The 15,544-nt window shown below is 39.5% G+C and overlaps 1 protein-coding gene across 1 annotated transcript in view; it reads left to right on the forward strand.

Moving 5' to 3' along the window:
- Positions 1-15,544, forward strand: part of LOC133755253 (sodium-dependent neutral amino acid transporter B(0)AT1-like) — a 628,988-nt gene that overhangs the window by 526,972 nt on the left and 86,472 nt on the right.

Consider the following 15,544-nt stretch of genomic DNA (forward strand, 5'->3'; position numbering starts at 1 on the left):
CCAGATTCCTCCATTTTGTTGCAAAGGACTGGGTTTCATTGTTTCTTACTGCTGTATAGTATTCTATGGAATACATGTCCCATAATTTATCCAGTCTACTGTTGCTGGGCATTTGGGTTGGTTCCAGGTCTTAGCTATTGTGAATTGAGCTGCAATAAACATTAATGTGCAGATGGCTTTTTTGTTTGCCAAATTAATTTCCTTTGGGTAAATTCCAAGGAGTGGGATGGCTGGGTTGTATGGTAGGGTTATGTTCAGGTTTCTGAGGAATCTCCAGCATCCCTTTAATTTCTTTTTCTTGCCTAATAGTTCTAGCTAAGACTTCCAGAACTATATTGAATAGCAGTAGTGAGAGTGGACATCCCTGTCTGGTACCAGATCTCAGTGGAAATGCTTGCAACTTTTCCCCATTCAATAGGATGTTGGCCGTGGGTTTTTCATATATTGCTTTGATTGTATTGAGGAATGTTCCTTCCATACCCAGTTTGCTTAGAGTTTTCATCATGAAAGGATGTTGTATTTATCAAATGCTTTCTCTGCGTCTATTGACAGAATCATATGGTTTTTCTTCTGCAGTCTGTTAATGTAGTATATCACATTGATTGTTTTGCGAACGTTGAACCATCCCTGCATACCAGGGATAAATCCCACTTGGTCTGGGTGGATGATCTTTCTAATGTGATGTTGCATTCTATTGGCCAGAATTGTATTGAGTATTTTTGCATCTATGTTCATCAGGGATATTGGTCTGTAATTCTATTTCAATGCTGCATCTTTTTCCGGCTTAGGAATTAAGGTGATGCTGCCTTCATAGAAAGAATTTGGGAGGATTCCCTCTTTTTCGATTGTTTTGAATAGTTTGAGGAGACTTGGAGTTAGTTCTTCTCTAAATGTCTGGTAGAACTCAAGAGTGAATCCATCTGGTCCTGGGCTTTTCTTTGTTGTGAGGGCCTTTATTACTGTTTCAATTTCTGTGTCAGTTATGGGTCTGTTTAGGTTTTCTATGTCTTCCTACATCAATTTAGGTAGGTGGTATCTGTCCAGGAATATGTGCATTTCTGATAGATTTCCCTGTTTGCTGGCATGCAAGTACTTGTAGTAATTTCAAATGATTCTTTTTATTTCTGTGGTGTCTGTTGTTGCATTTCCTTTTTCATCTCTGATCCTATTGATTTGGGTCTTTTCTCTTCTTTTTTTAGTCAGTTGAGGCAATGGGGTGTCAATTTTGTTGATTTTTTCAAAAAACAGCTCCTCGTTTGGCTGAATTTTTGTAATGTTTTCTTGGATTCAATCCTGTTGATTTCTTCTTTGATTTTAATTATTTCTCTTCTCCTACTGGGTTTGGGTTTGGTTTGCTGCAGATTTTCTAGACCCTTGAGATGACTTGAAAGGTCATCTATTTGGTGCCTTTCCAATGTCTTGATGTAGGCACCTATTGCTATAAACTTTCCTCTTAACACTGCTTTTGCTGTATCCCATAGGTTTTGGTATGATGTTCTGTTATCCTCATTTACTTCCAGAAAATTTTTGTTTTCTCTTTTAATTTCTTCTATGACCCATTGTTCATTCAGGAGCATGTTGTTCAGTCTCCATGTGTTTGCACGTGCTCTAGGGATTCCCAAGTTGCTAATTTCCAACTTCATTCCTTTGTGGTCTGAGAAGCTGCATGGTATGATTCTAATTCTTTTGAATTTGATGAGACTTGCTTTATGGCCTAGTATGTGGTCAATCCTAGAGAAGGTTCCATGTACTGCTGAGAAGAATGTAAAGTCCTTAAATGTAGGATGAAATGTTCTGTAGATATCTGTTAGATCCATTTGGGCTACAGTGTCCTTTAAATCTACTGTCTCCTTGTTGGTCTTCTGTCCTGTTGATCTGTCTATCTCTGAGAGTGGAGTGTTGAAGTCCTGCAGTACTAGTGTATTGGGGTCTAAGTCTCCCTTTAATTCCCTTAAGAAGTTTTTAAATGAACTGGTGCCCTGTAATTAGGTGCATATACACTGATAATTGCTATATCTTCCTGTTGAATGGATCCCTTAATCATTAAATAGTGCCCCTCTTTGTCTCTCCTAACAGTTTTTGTGGTAAAGTTTATGTTGTCCGATATTAAGATGGCTACGTCCGCTCTTTTTTCATTTCTGTTGGCATGGTATATCTTTTTTTAGCCTTTCACTTTCAGTCTGATTGCATCATTGTTAGAAAGAGGAGTTTCTTTTAAGCTGCAAAAAGATGGGTTTTGTTCCTTAACCCAATCAGCCAATCGTTGTCTTTTAACTGGACAGTTCAAGCCATTAACATTCAATGTGACTATTGAGAAGGAGTAACTTTGCCCTGTCATTTGCCAAAGATTTTTTCTAATATATGGTTTGAGATTCCTGTGATCTTTTGCTGCGAGGTTTCCTTCCTTTACCTTCTTTCATATTGGTGACCGTGTTTCTGTGTTTCTGTATGTAACACATCTTTAAGCATCTTTTGCAGGGTTGGTTGAGTGGCAACAAATTCTTTCAATTTCTGTTTGCTGTGAAAGGTCTTTCTTTCACCTTCATTCACAAATGAGAGCTTTGCAGGATATAATATTCTGGGCTGGCAGTTTTTCTCTCTTAGTACCTGGGCTATATCTCGCCATTCCCTTCTAGCTTGTAGGGTTTCTGTTGAGAAGTCTGCTGTGAGTCTGATTGGAGATCCTCTGAGAGTAATCTGGCGTTTCTCTCTTGCACATTTTAGGATCTTTTCTTTATGTTTCACTGTGGTGAGTTTAATTATGATGTGTCATGGTGAGGATCTCTTTTGGTCATGTTTATTAGGGGTTCTATGAGCTTCCTGTACTAGGATGTCTCTGTCCTTCTCCTAGCCTGGGAAGTTCTCTGCAAGTATCTCACTGAAAAGGCCTTCTAATCCTTTCTCCCTCTCCATGCCTTCAGGAACTCCTAGATCCCGAATGTTGGTTTTTTTAAGAGTATCCTGTAGATTCCTGACAGTATTTTTTAGAGTTCTGATTTCTTCTTCTTTTCTTTGGTTTCACTGTTTCCTTTCCTGTTCTCTGTCTTCTAATTCCGATATTCTCTCTTCTGCTTCACCCATTCTGTTTTTAAGGCTCTCTAATGTGTTTGTCATTTGATCTATTGAATTCTTCATTTCATTATGGTTTCTTGTCACTATCACAGTTTCATGTTCTACTAGTTGTTTCATTTCATTTTGATTCCTCCTTAATATTTCATTTTCACGAGAGAGATTTTCTAACTTGTCCATTAAGGATTTCTGTAGTTCAAGAATTTGTTTTTGAGAACTTCTGAATGTTCTTATCAATTTTTTGAGATCTGCTTCTTGCATTTCCTCTATCTCTTCATCTTCATAATCTTGCATTGGTGTGCCTTGTTCATTTGGGGGCATCATAGTGTCTTCCTTGCTCTGCAAAAAGTGAGTCTCCCAGATTGTTCTCTCCCTTGCTCCTTGCTGGATCTTTCTCTCTCTCTTTTTTTTTTGACTTTGTTGGGAAGTAATTCCGCACAGCTGAGTGGAATTGAGGGTAGTTGAAATCTGACCTCTGTGAGTATTCATTTGATCTACCCCTGGGACCACACAAAGAGTTTATGCAGCCCTCGATGTGTTCTCAATTTCACCATAGACCCAAAGTTACTGAGTTTGTGTCTTGTTGCCACTTTATATATGTAAACTGGTGCCTGCACTTTGTTTTGCTCAAGTGGAGAGAGAGGCCTCTGCCTTTCCCCACCAATGTCTCAGGTTTCTGAGGCTTTTGTCCTACCTCTGGTTCCCGCGCTGGCGAGATTCTGCAGCTCGGCTCCCACAGCGGGGCTTCTACATAGTGGGCTCCCTGTAGGTCCTCTGTGTCACATCCACTACATCTGGAAGTGTTTCCTCTGCAGTTTTTTTCTTGAGTCTTTTCCTGAGGCTACAGTAATTCCACTTTTATGAAACTAAATTTTCCCAGACTGTCGTCGCACTTCCTCACTATCCGCCATCTTGGCTCTGCCCCCTCTGTTCTGGGAACTTTTATGTACAGTTTTTCAGAGCCATTTTAGGAAAATCTGATCATTACCCACTTCAAGACATCAGATTTCATGGTAATTGTGAATCATTATGGAACCGTTCCATCACTTTTGAGTTTTTTGTTGTTGTTGTTGTTTTGTTTTGTTTTTTTTTTTTTGAAATCTCAGTAGGTTAGATCCAAATACAGATATTTTACTGGTATTTTTATTTTTTTTAACTTTTATGTAATAAATATAAATTGCCAAAGTACAGTCATTGGATTACAGTGGCCTTTTCCCCTCATAACCTCCCTCCCACCTGCAACCATCCCATCTCCTGATCCTGCTGAAGTTCAATTTAGTATATACTAAGTTAATATTTCAACAGTTTGCACCCACGCAGAAACACAAAGTGTAAAGTACTATTTGAGTACTAGCTATATTGTTAATTCACATAGTACAGCACATTAAGGACCAAGATCCTACATGAGGAGTAAGTGCACAGTGACTCCTGTTGTTGAGTTACGAATTTATACTCTTGTTTATGGCATCAGTAATTACCTGAGGCTTTTTTCATGAGTTTCCAAGGCTATGGAAGCCTTTTGAGTTTGCTAACTCTGATCTCATTTAGACAAGGCTATAGTCAAAGTGGAGGTTCTCTCCTCCCTTCAGAGAAAGGTATGTCCTTCTTTGATGGTCCATTTTTTCTGCTGGGATCTCACAGAGATGTTTCATTTAGGTCATTTTTTTTTTACCCAAATGTCTTGGCTTTCCATGCCTGTGAAACTCTCATGGGCTTTTTAGCTGGATCCGAATGCCTTGATGGCTGATTCTGAGGCCAGAGTGCTGTTTAGGACATCTGCTATTCTATGAGTCTGCTGTGTATCCCATTTTCCGTGTTGGTTGGTACTGGTGTTTTTATTTTAGCAGGTGCTTTTTTCTTTGATTAACCATTCCTAAAAAAAGCTTTTATTTATTTTTTCTTTTTATATTAACTATAATGGTATACTTTTAAAAATATTTTATTTATTTGAAAGGCAGAGATACAGGGTGAGAGGGAGACAGATAGTGAGAGTAAGAGTGAGAGAGAGAAAGAGAGAGAGAGGGAGAGAGAGAAGAAAGAAAAAGATATGGGCCCAGTGCAGTGGTACAGTAGGTTAATCCTCCACCTTCTGTGCTGGCATCCCATATAGGCACCAGTTCTAGTCCTCTCCATTCCTCTTCCTGTCCAGCTCTCTGCTGTGGCCTGGGATAGCAGTGAAGGATGGCCCAGGTTCCTGGGCCCCAGCACCCGCATGGGAGACCAGGAGGAAGCTCCTGGCTCCTGGCTTTGGATTGGCACAGCTCCAGCCATTGTGACCATTTGGGGAGTGTTTCAACGGAAGGAAGACCTTTCTCTCTGTTTCTCTCTCTCTCTCACTGTCTGTAACTCTACCTGTCAAATAAATAAATAAAATATTAAAAAACAGAAAGAGAAAGATCTTCCATCCTGGTTCACTCCTCAAATGCCGGTCATGGCTATGGCCAAGCCAGGTTGAATCCACAGCCCAGAGAACATTTCCATGTCATCCACATGGATACAAGGGCCAAGGAATTGGTCCATCAGCTAGTGTTTTCCCAGTAGGGGAAGCTAGATCAGAAGAGGAGCAACCAGGACTTGAATTGGTACCCATTTGGGATGCCAGCACTGTGGACAGTGACTTTATCCATTAAGTCACAATGCCAGCATCAATAGTCTAGTTTTCAAAAGTGTCTTTTTCTTCATTCTACTAAATTTCATTGCTACTAAAAACTATTCATTTTTTCATACTAATCATAATATACTTTATTTCACAACATCCTATTTATTTGCTTTTGCATTTGAGTTCATTGCTTACACCTATATATCTCTTTAACTTGATATTGTAAGCCAGTCCTAGTACTGTGAATGCATGGTCATCATGGTTGACCTTTTCTTTATGAAATTATCAATCCCATCCAAATACTACAGTTCTTGCTGGCAATCATCATGAACACACATTTTCAGAGACAGCCTAGATTCATCTGAAAATTCTGATAATTCATTCTTGTGGTTAGCGAATGTTTACCATTTCTGATTTTCGAGATTCTTATCTTCAATTTTGAAAGTTTCAATAGAATAATTCTAAATGAATATTTTCTTTAGAATAGTTGTGGTTATAAAATCAAGTTATTGTGGTAAGTTATATGATCTTATAGTTATATTTGCCAAAATATTTTTATTTCCTTTTTTCAATGTACTTGTATTGGTCTACTTTGTTGTACCATCTCATATCTCCTTCTTGAGCAATTACTGTTTCAATTTTCCTCTCAGAGTAATGACAAATGAATTTTGTTTCATTTTAAATTTTTATTACTATAGAGAGAAGTTTTCATGTGGTTTATAGATACAATTCAAGAAATATGATCACACTTTTCTCCCTTCCTCAATCCACCTCAATAGTATAAAGCACTATTTGAATACTAGTTTTACCATTAATTTGCATAGTATAAACCATTAAAAACAGAGATCCTACATAGGGAGTAAGTGCACAGTGACTCTCGTTGTTGATTTAACAATTGCCACTCTTATTTATGATGTCAGTAATCACAAGAGCCTCTTGTCATGAGCTGCCAAAGATATGGAAGCCTCTTGAGTTATTTAGGTAAGACCATAATCAAAGTGGAAGTTCTCTCTTCCCTTTGGAGAAAGATGCCTGTTTCTTCGATGGCCTGTTCTCTCTGCTGGGATCTCACTCACAGAGATCTTCTATATAGGTCATTTTTTTTTGCCACAGTGTCTTGGCTTTCCATGCCTGAAAAACTATCATGGGCTTTTTAGACAGATTTGAATGCCTTAAGGGCTGATTCTGAGGCCAGAGTGCTGTTTAGGGCATTTGCAATTATATGAGTCTGCTGTGTATTCCACATCCCATGTTGGGTCATTCTCTCTCTTTTAATTTTATCACAGACACTGGTCTTATCTATGGGTTCCCTTTGACACTTATTACTTTCTCTATTATCAATTATAAACTTAAATTGATCACTTTCACTAGTAACACTGCATTGGTATCTTCCAACTTAATGGGATTTGGAGTCCCATGGCATGCCTTTAGCTCTAATTAGGGGTAAGTGAGCATGTACCAAGCTGTACAACTTCTCCCTCTCTTATTCCCACTCTATTTTTTTATTTATTTTATCATTTTTTAACAGGCAGAGTGGACAATGAGAGAGAGAGAGAGACAGAAAGAAAGGTCTTCCATTTCCATTGGTTCACCCCCAATGTCCGCTGGTTCACCTCCCTCTGCAGCCGGCATGCTGAGGCTGGTGCACCACACTGATCTGAAGCCAGGAGCCAGGTGCTTCCTCCTGGTCTCCCATGCAGGTGCAGGGCCCAAGCACTTGGGCCATCCTCCACTGCAATCCTGGGCCACAGCAGAGAGCTGGACTGGAAGATGAGCAACCAGCACAGAATCCGGCACCTCAACTGGGACTAGAACCCAGGGTGCTGGCGCCATAGGTGGAAGATTAGCCTATTGAGCCACGGCACCGGCCCCCACTCTATTTTTTTTAACAGCTATCAATTTTCAATTAACTTTAACCACCTAAGAATAATTGTGTATTAATTAAAGAGTTCAGCCAATGGTAATAATCAGAAAAAGAAAATACTAAAAAGAATAAAGAGTAACCTGTTCCTCAACAGTCAAAACAAGGGATGATACAATCGTTGTTTCTCATAGTATCAGTTTCACTTCTACAGCTTTCCTTTTAGGTGCTCAGTTAGTTGTCACACATAAGGGAGAGCACATGATATCTGTCCCTTTGGGACTGGCTTAATTCAGCATGATGCTTTCCAGATTCCTCCATTTTGTTGCAAATGATCGGATTTCATTTTTTCCACTGTGTAATATTCTATAGAGTATACATCCCATTGTTTCTTTATCCAATCTTCTGTTGATGGACATTTAGGTTGATTCCAGGTCTTAGCTATTGTGAATTGAGCTGCAATAAACATTGAGGTGCAGACATTTCTTTTATTTGCCAATTTAATTTCCCTTAGGTAAATTCCAAAATGTGGGATGGCGTGTTGTGTGGTAGTTCTAAATTCAGGTTTGTGAGGAATCTCCAAACTGTATTCCACAGTGGCTTTGCCAGTTTTCAATCCCACCCACAGTGTATTAATGTGCCTTTTCCCCCACATCCTTACCAGCACCTGTTGTTAGTTGATTTCTGTATGTAAGCCATTTGAACCGGGGTGAGGTGAAACTTATGGTTTTGATTTGCATTTCACTAATGGCTAGTGACCCTGAAAATTTTTTCGTTTGTCTGTTGCCCATTTGGATTTCCTCTTTTGAAAAAAATGTCTATTTAGGTCTTTGGCCCATCTCTTAAGTGGGTTGTTTCTTTTGTTGTCTCAAATTTTCTTGATAACTTTGTAGATTCTGGTTATTATTTATTTATTTATTTATTTGACAGATAGAGTTAGACAGTCAGAGAGACAGAGAGACAGAGAGAAAGTTCTTCTTTCTGTTGGTTCAGCCCCCAAATGGCTGCTATGGCCAGAGCTACACCAATCCAAAGCCAGGAGCCAGGTACTTATTCCTGGTCTCCCATGCAGGTGCAGGGGCCCAAGCACTTGGGCCATTCTCAAATGCCTTCCTGGGCCACAGCACTGTTGGACTGGAAGAGGAGCAACTGGGACTAGAACTGGGCACCCATATTGTATGCAAGCACCATAGGCAGAGGATTAACCTAGTGAGCCATGGTGCTTGCCCTTTAGATTCTGGTTATTAATCCTTTATCAGTTGCATAATTTGCTAATATTTTTCTCCTTTCTGTTGTTTGCCTCTTCACTTTCCTCACTGTTTCTTTTACAGTACAGAAACTTCTTAATTTGATGTAATGCCAATTGTTAATTTTGTCTTTGACTGCTTGTGCCTCTGGGATATATATTTTTTTAACTTTTATTTAATGAATATAAATTTCCAGTGTACAGCTTATGGATTACAATGGCTTCCCCCTCCCATAACTTCCCTCCCACCCGCAACCCTCCCCTCTCCCACTCCCTTTCCCCTTCCATTTGTATCAAGATTCATTTTTTGACAGGCAGAGTGGACAGTGAGAGAGACAGAGACAGAGAGAAAGGTCTTCCTTTTCTGTTGGTTCACCCCTCAATGGCTGCTGTGGCTGGCGCACTGTGGCCGGCACACCATGCTGATCTGAAGGCAGGAGCTAGGTGCTTCTCCTGGTCTCCCATGCAGGTGCAAGGCCAAAGCACTTGGGATATCCTCCACTGCACTCCCGGACCACAGCAGAGAGCTGGACTGGAAGAGGAGCAACCGGGACAGAATCCGGCACACTGAATGGGACTAGAACCTGGGGTGCCAGCGCTGCAGGCAGAGGGTTAGCCTATTGAGCCACAGCACCAGCCCTGGGATGTTTTTAAATAAGTCTTTGCCTGTGCCTATATCTTGAAGAGTTTCTTCTGTATTCTCTAATAATTTGATGGTGCTGGGTCATAGATTTGGATCTTTAATCCATGTTGAGTGGATTTTTGTGTAAGATGTAAGTTAGGAGTCTTGTTTCATAATTCTGCATGTTGAAATCCAGATTTCCCAGCACCACCGGCTGAGAAAATTTTTCTTTCTCCAGGAATTGCTTTAGATCCTGGATCAATGATAAGTTGGTTCTAGATGTTTTGATTGATTTCTGGTGTTTCCATTCTGTTCCACTGGTCTACCCTTTTGTTTCTGTACCAGTATCATGCTGTTTTGATTATAACTGCCCTGTGGTATGTCTTGAAATCTGGCATTGTGATGCGTCCTGCTCTATTGGTTGTACAAGATTTCTTTAGTTATTTGAGGTCTCCTGTGCCTCCATATGAATTTCACTGTCATTTTTTCCAGATCTGAGAAAAATGTCTTTGGCATTTTGATTGGTATCACATTGAAATTACAAAGTGCTTTTGGGAGAATGGACATTTCAATGATATTGATTCTTCCAATCCATAAACATGGAAGATTTTTCCAGTTTTTTTATTTCCTTCTTTTTCTTTTTTAAAGTTTTATAAGTCTAATTATAGAGGTCTTTAACATCCTTGGTTAAGTTCATTCCAAGATATTTGATTTTTTATAGCTATTCTGAATGGGATTGATCTTAGAAGTTTCTTTTCAGCTGTGGCATTGTCTGTGTATACAAAGGTTGTTGATTTTTGTGCATTGATTTTATGTCTTACTAATTTGGCAAACTCTTCTATATGTTACAATATGAAGAATCATATCATCTGCAAAAGGTATAGTTTGACTTCCTCCTTCCTAATTTGTATAACTTTAATTTCTTTTTCTTGCCCAATGGCTCTGGCTAAGACTTCCAGGACTATATTGATAGCAATGGTGAGAGTGGGCATCCCTTTCTGGTACTGGATCTCAGTGGAAATGCTTCCTACTTTTCCCCATTCAATATAATGTTGGCCATGGGTTTGCCATAAATCACCTTGATTGTGTTGATGAATGTTCCTTAAAAACTGAATTTGCTTAGGGTTTTCATCATGAAAGGGTGTTGTATTTTATCAAATGCTTTCTTTGCATCTATTGAGATAATCATATGGTTTATCCTCTGCATTTTTTTTATATTTTTAAAAATTTTTTGACAGGCAGAGTGGACAGTGAGAGAGACAAAGAGAAAGGTCTTCCTTTTCCATTGGTTCACCCTCCAATGGCCACTGTGGCTGGCATGCTGCAGCTGGCACACCACACTGATCCAAAGCCAGGAGCCAGGTGCTTCTCCTGGTCTCCCATGTGGGTGCAGTGCCCAAGCACTTGGGCCATCCTCCACTGCACTCCCAGGCCACAGCAGAGAGCTGGACTGGAAGAGGAGCAACCAGGCCTAGAACCTGGTGTGCCAGTGCTGCAGGTGGAGGATTACCCTATTGAGCTTCAGCGCTGGCCAATCCTCTGCATTTTGTTAATGTGGTGTATCACATGGATTGATTTGTGAATGTTGAACCACCCCTGCCTAAGAGGGGTAAATCCCACTTGGTCTGGGTGGATGACCTTTCTGATGTGGTGTTGAATTCTATTGGCCAGAATTTTATTGAGGATCTTTTTGTCTATGTTCATTAGGTAAATTGATTTCTAATTCTTTTTCTCCTCCATCTTTTTCTGGTTTAGAAATTAATGTGATGCTGGCTTCATAGAAAGAATTTGAGAGGATCCCTTCTCTTTCAATTGTTTTGAATAGTTTGAGAAAAGTTGGTATTAGTTATTCTTTAAATGTCTGGTAAAATTCAGCAGTGAATCCATGCAGTCCTGGGCTTTTCTTTGTTGGGAGGTTCTGACTTGGTTAATGGGTCTGTTTAGGTTTTCTCTGTCTTCATTGTTGAATTTAGGTAAGTTGTATGTGTCCAGGAATCTATCCATTTCTGATAGATTTCCCAGTTAGTTGGCATACAAGTCTTTGTAGTAACTTCTGATACCTCTTTTTATTTCTGTGGTGTCTGTTGTTATATACCCTTTTTCTTTTTTTTCTTTCTTTTTTTACAGGTAGAGTGGACAGTGAGAGAGAGAGACAGAGAGAAAGGTCTTCCTTTGCCATTGGTTCACCCTCCAATGGCCGCTGCGGCCAGCACACCATGCTGATCCGAAGGCAGGAGCCAGGTGCTTCTCCTGGTCTCCCATGGGGTGCAGGGCCCAAGCACTTGGGCCATCCTCCACTGTACTCCTGGGCCATAGCAGAGAGCTGGCCTGGAAGAGGGGCAACTGGGACAGAATCTGGCGCCCTGACCAGGACTAGAACTCAGTGTGCCAGCACTGCTAGGTGGAGGATTAGCCTGTTAAGCCACAGCACTGGCCATATACCCTTTTTCATCTTTAATTTTATTGATTGGTGTCTTCTCTCTCCTTTTTGTTTATTTGGGTTAATGGTGTGTTAATTTTTTTTTTAAATCAGCTCTTTGTTTTGCTGATCTTTTGTTAATTTTTATTTGGATTCAAATTTGTGATTTCTTCTCTAATTTTAATTATTTCTCTTCTCCTAGTTTTGGGTTTGGTTTGCTGTAGTTTTTCTAATTCTTGAGATGCATTGGTAACTCATTTATGTGGTGCATTTCCAATTTCTTCATGCATGCACCTATTGCTATAAACTTTCCTCTTAACACTGCTTTTGCTGTAGCCCATAAGTTTTCATGTGTTGTTATCTTCATTTGCTTCCAGAAAGTTTTTTATCTCTCTTTTGATTTCTTCTCTGACCCAATGTTCATTCAGGAGCATGTTGTTCAGTCTCCATGTGTTTGCATGTGCTCTAGGGATTCCTCAGTTGCTAATTTCTGGCTTCATTCCACTGTGGTCTGAGAGGATGCATGGTATGATTTCAATTCTTTTGAATTTGCTGAGGCTTTCTTTATGGCCTAGTATGTGGTCAATCCTAGAGAAAGTCTCATGTTCTGTTGAGAAGAATGTGTATTCTTTAAGTATAGGATGAAAAGTTCTGTAGATATCCTTTTGGTCTATGGTGTCTATTAAATCTGCTGTTTCCTTGTTGATTTACTGTCTGGTTGATCTGTCTATTGCAGAAAGTGTAGTTGAAGTCCCCCTGTTTTGCTGTGGAAAATTTTTTTCTCTCTCTGTCTCTCTTAATCAGAAGGGAAGTAATTCTGCTCAGCTTAGCTCTTCTTGTCGATGACAATCAGTGACTGAGCACTAGCCCCAGTGGGTATAATATTCATCTATTCTAGGACCACACAAAGGATCTGTGCAGTCTTCAGTGTAAGTTCAGATTCCCCTGCAATGTCTCTTACCAGGTAGCCAGGGCTGCCCGAGCTTGGGACAACTCTCACCAACACTACTCACAGTCTCAGCCACACCATGAGTTCTACCCTCAGTTTTTTGTTTTTGTTTTTTGTTTTTTGTTTTTTTTTTTGTTTTTGGTTTGTTTTTGTTTTTTGACAGTCCAAGTTCAGAAGCTCCACACATTCACTAGGTCTTAGTCTCCTGTTATTACTTCCCACCAGAGTCAGGTTTCTCTGATCAGCTGATTGTTTTGTGCAGACACAAGCTGGCACAGCTGTTACATATGTCCAAAATGGGGCCCACTTTATCAGCTCATATACCTTTGTGAGGTGATTGGATAGAGAGAATCGTGTCCATACTATCTCTTTTATTTTTTTTCTCCTCTAGTTAGACTGGTGTATTTTCCCATATGGGGCTTCAAGCCTCATTCCTACTAGGCTCTGCATGCCACTTTTTCTCAAGTGTCTGGGGCTACTCCAGTCTCATCTCACCTCACTTTCCAGTGCTGGTGCAGAGGTTCTCTGCTCCTGGGATCCCAAGCCATGGGTGCCCACACCCTCCACATAGGTCCACTGTGTCCCTCCATTTTTTTAATAGCTTCCTCTGCCATTTTTTCCCCTAACTTTTCCCTGAGACTAGACTATTTCCACTTTTATTAAACTATCTTTTCTTGGACTAAATAAGTAACCTCCCTCCCTGTTTGCCATCTTTAACCCCATTATATATGCTTAATTTATATTTCCTGGGAAAGATTTCATTAATTTTCCCCTTTCAATGCAATTATAATGGACTACTTTTATCACCTTGTCCAACATTGGTTTTTTAGCCCTTATTCCTTTTATTAAAGTTTTATTTATTTCAAAATTAGAGTTATTGATAAGGAAGGAGGAAAGGGGGGGGGTGGGAGAAGGAGAGAGGGAGGAGAGAGAGAGAAAGAGAGAGAGAGAGAGAGAGAGAGAGAGAGAGAGAATTTTCCAACTTCTGTCTGCTGGTTCACCACCCAGTTGTCTGCAGCAGCCAAGGCTGATCCAAGCTGAAAGCTAGGAGTTTTATCTGAGTTTCCCAGATGAGTGGCAAAGGCCCAAACCCTTAGGCCATATTCCACTGCTTTTCCCAGGTACTTAGCAGGGAGTTGGATCAGATGTGGATTATCTGGTGCCCATAGAGGATACTGTCTTGAACCATTAAATCAATAACTCGACCCTTACTGTTGCTTAACAAATTACTTATTTCTCTCACAGTGATCACAATCTATAGTTTATTACATTTGCATCTCCTACCATTTTTTGTTTCTGTTTTGACAATATATCTACCGTATTTGTGTGTCCTCAGTACTTAGATGCCAGACCCTGCTATGTTATCTTTTTCAGTGTGATGTTATCAACCCTGTGAAATTGTAACTTTACCACATTCTTTATGTGAACATTATTTTCAGAAAAAATTTAAGGCAAGATTTGGCCATTATCCTTTTATAGGTTACATTTCACAGATTTTGTTGATGTTTCTGGTTATCTAAATTTAGCTTTTATTTTTGAACAGGTGTGGCATATATTTTCGTAGTCATATTTTTTAATTTTTAAAGATTTATTTTATAGGCAAAGAAAGATGGAGCTGTAAAATTCTATATGTTTTTTCACCCACATAATTTCCCCAGCAACTGGAGCTGAGAAATCCTAAGCCATCAGCCAGAAGCTCCATCTGAGATGTTCATGTAGATGGCAGGAAACCAATTATATAGGCCATCATTTTCTTTTTTTATCTTTTATTTAATGAATATAAATTTCCAAAGTACAGCTTATGGATTACAATGGCTTCCCCCCCTATAACTTCCCTCCCATCCGCAACCCTCCGCTTTCCCACTCGCTCTCCCCTTCCATTCACATCAAGATTCATTTTCAATTCTCTTTATATACAGAAAATCAGTTTAGTATATATAAAGATTTCAACAGTTTGCCCTCACATAGCAACACAAAGTGAAAAAATACTGTTGGAGTACTAGTTATAGCATTAAATAACAGTGTACATCACATTAATGACAGAGATCCTACATGATATTTTTTTTAAAAATTGATTAATTTTCTATGTAATTTCCAATTTAACACCAAGGTTTTTTTTTTCATTTTCAATTATCTTTATATACAGAAGATTGATTCAGTATATACTAAGTAAAGATTTCATCAGTTTGCACCCACACAGAAACACAAAGTGTAAAAATACTGTTTCAGTACTAGCTATATCATTACTTCACATTGGACAACATATTAAGGACAGATCCCACATGGGATGTAAGTACACAGTGACTCCTGATATTGATTTAACAATGTAACACTCTTATTTATGGCGTCAGAAATCTCCCTAGGCTCTAGTCATGAGTTTCCAGGGATATGGAAGCCTTTAGGGTTCACCGACTTTGATCTTATTCTGACAGGGTCATAGTTAAAGTGGAAGTTCTCTCCTCCCTTCAGAGAAAGGTACCTCCTTCTTTGATGGCCCCATTCTTTCCACTGGGATCATACTCACTGAGATCCTTCATTTAGGTCGTCTCCTTCTTTTTTTTTTTTTTTGAGTGTCTTGGCTTTCCATGCCTAAAATACTCTCATAGGCTCTTCAGCCAGATCCAAACGCTTTAAAGGCTGATTCTGAGGCCAGAGTGCTATTTAGGACATCTGCCATTCTATGAGTCTGCTATGTATCCTGCTTCCCATGTTGGATCATTCTCTCCCTTTTTGATTCTATCAGTTAGTATTAGCAGACACTTGTCTTGTTTGTGTGATC

Source organism: Lepus europaeus, unplaced genomic scaffold, assembly GCF_033115175.1.
Source record: "Lepus europaeus isolate LE1 unplaced genomic scaffold, mLepTim1.pri SCAFFOLD_3_1, whole genome shotgun sequence".
Lineage (NCBI taxonomy): Eukaryota > Metazoa > Chordata > Mammalia > Lagomorpha > Leporidae > Lepus > Lepus europaeus.